This window comes from Athene cunicularia (genome assembly GCF_003259725.1).
Source record: "Athene cunicularia isolate RWA chromosome 2 unlocalized genomic scaffold, athCun1 chr2_part1, whole genome shotgun sequence".
Taxonomy (NCBI): Eukaryota; Metazoa; Chordata; class Aves; order Strigiformes; family Strigidae; genus Athene; species Athene cunicularia.
This window is the reverse complement of record NW_020799095.1, coordinates 128,682,072-128,685,104: the sequence shown is the minus strand read 5'-3', so window position 1 is coordinate 128,685,104 and position 3,033 is coordinate 128,682,072.

The following is a 3,033-nucleotide window of genomic DNA, read 5'->3' as shown; positions in this document are numbered from 1 at the left end:
GCTACAGACTCCTCAGTCAGATTTCAGATCTACCTCATCGAAATTCTGTTACAGTAGTAAACAGTTGTTATCCCCACCTGAAAGAGAACAGGGGATGAGAGATCCATCTCACTTCCAAAACATGAAAATACTAACTGCTGGTGTTTACCTCGCTTTAATGTCTGGAGGCATCCCCGATTTAAAGGGTTGCTAGCCTCAAGCTTATTCTTAAGAGCACTGCAGACATACAGGAGGGGAAGATATTGGTCTTGCTGTGCTTTCTTTGAGTCTCTCTTGTTGTTAAAAAAAATAACCTTCATAGATTATGGAGCGACTTCTTACCACGGGTGTTTTCAGTTTGATAGCATGTGAGCTGTATCTGTGGTGTCAGTGTGTGCAAGAGCAGGGAAATCACCTAGTGGGTCACACTATTCCAAGTCAACACAGCATGTGCTCAAACTTGGGAGGGAAAGAGAGCTATGGTATGGCCCTTTCAACCTTTCCCCATCACCCCCTGCCCTTCCACGCTCAGGCAAGGTGCTGTCCTGATGGCGTGGTCAGTGTTTCCAAGATGTTAAATGTCCTGGAAGAAAATCTGGATGAGGAAATGGCAGGTTTGTAGCTCATACCTTTGTATAAGAGTCTTGTCTGAACTCCAGGTCCCAATCCCGTAACTATGCCCACACAGAGCCCAGAACAACAAGGCTTTAAGAGACGGAGGCAAGCTGCCAGATTCCTAAAGAAGATGCTAACTGCTCTGTGTGTAAATAAGACAATTCACAGAAGTTGTGCAAACCTCTTTGGATGCACAGTCTACCCACCAAGTGTATATTCAATGGGAGAAGAACTGTATTTTCAGAGTGCCAGTTACGGCACCCTCACAAAACAGAGAGCAGCCTCATACACATCACTGCTACAAGTACAACTGAGCAACAGGTGGGAATCAAAGGTTATCGTACTCTACACTCGGTTTATTTCAGTATTTCAACCGTATACACAAATACCTTGCCTTCCTAGGACTACAGGTGCAAGAAACAGTGTTCCAAGTTACTATCTGACCTCTCTTTTTTTTAAGTGCCAAAAAAACTTTGCTTTTCTTAAACAAAACCTAAAACCCCAAGAGGCACACTTCACCGGAGAAGCAGCGGTTGTGAAACACCTTCCATTCACTTTTTTTACATGAGAGATGGCAATTAATAAGGGTCCAATAGTTTTGGTTTTCAGTTAATGAGAGGATTAAAAGTTTGGCACATGTTCCATAATATTGATTAATATGTGGCCACTGTTAATTATACTTAGTGAGAGGCATGAGGAGAAATGAGGAGTAGATCAAAGTTAATTCTGTTCAGCTTTAAACAGTTCACTAGGTTTCTTCAGATAAAAAATGGATGCTCAAACCCTCCCACCATAAATTTCATCATCTCCCTGTAAAATAAGTAGCCAGAAAAAGATCCCAAGTTCATTACTGTACAAAATTATGAGACGATAGTTTTGATTTTCAAAGTAGCTTAAAGGAGTGTCTAAATGACCTTGTCCCAGTTGATCATTGAATTCCTTTCTCCCCGAGGCTCATCTCTTGTCAATACATTATCAGTGCATAGACTGTGGTAGAAACATGCTGTACAGCACCAGATTGACAACACGATTAATCATTTGTACAATGCTGCTCACATTATAAGCAAGATGGTCAAGCGATATGTCACCTTTCCAACTTCAGCTAAACAAGAAGTTCTACTTTCAACGTTGGGTGATTTGTTTAAGGTTAGTACCTAGAAATACTGTGCAGCGATTTTATTATGCTAAATGTTTCTCATTTGCACAACACAGGCCTTTTCTGCAAGAATAAATTTCTCAGGCAGGTGGCTCTGGAACTCTCAGACTACACACAGTGCACAATAGTAAAGATCACAGCCCCCAGCGTGCTTCAACACATTTGTTTTCCTCCCAGCTGTATGTCTCGCGTTTCCTGAGCATTAAGCTGTAAAAACCATTTACAGAAAACTGTAAATATTCCCTCTATAGTGAAGTTGTAAACATCTAAGAAAAAAACCAAAAACCAAACCCCAAGCAAATGATAATGAGCAACGTTACCGGAGACCCGAGCTACAAGCACACTATAAAACTCACTCTGACTAAGATGAAAGTAACACATGGAAAGGACGGCTCTTGTAGCCGTAACGCACTTCAAGCTTAACGTGATTTAAGAAGTTTAACGAGTCTAGCCATTCCCTTTGCTGTGTTATTAGGAGAACCATGTACAGTATACAAGCTGTTGATGTACACAATGGTATGACGATATCTCCATTTAGCTCTCTACATTGAGTCTTAGGGTTCCAGATTCAGGTGTTGTTTTTGTGGGGTTTTTTTGTTTGTTTGGGGTTTTGTGTGTGGGTTGTTTTGTTTTGTTTTGTTTTTCTCCGCTTGTCCTAAGTTCATTGACATCTATTTTGCAACGGCTTCTTTGCCTTCCCATGCTCGGCTCTGCCACGGCCGTAGCTGACTTCGAGCACTGTTTCAGCGCGGTTCAGCGAACAGTGCCAGGAGGATCTCCAAGCGCCGTGGGCTGTAGCTGCAGGTCTGGAAGCCCGTACCGCCAGGGCAGTGGCACCTCTCCCTTCCCAGGTCACGGAGAGCCACAGAGAACAGAAGAGGCTCTCTGATAACTGCCCCCGCTATAAGACAAGCTGTCTGCTGCGGTGTGCTCCCCCATTTAACTGCTTGTTAACGCGGGAGCAGACCCCTCCGGTCCCGCAGAAGTGAACCTGCCGCCACAGGAATTCCTTACACCACCACAGCAGCCCCAAACCCCCCCAGTATCCACATGGTTCATCTGTTCCCTCAAAGACAGGAAGCGAAAGCTCCGCAGGCGGTACCAGAGAGGAGCGGGCACATCTCCACGCCGCCAGAGCCAGCCCGGGGGGCAGCTCCCACAGCCCCACGGAGAGCGGCCGCGCCCCTCGAGTGACAAGTGCCCGGCACGGCCGTGCCCGCTCAGCGTCCCCCCTCCCTCGGGGCCATCCTCCGTCCCCACCCGGCCACTTCGCGGCTGTGCCG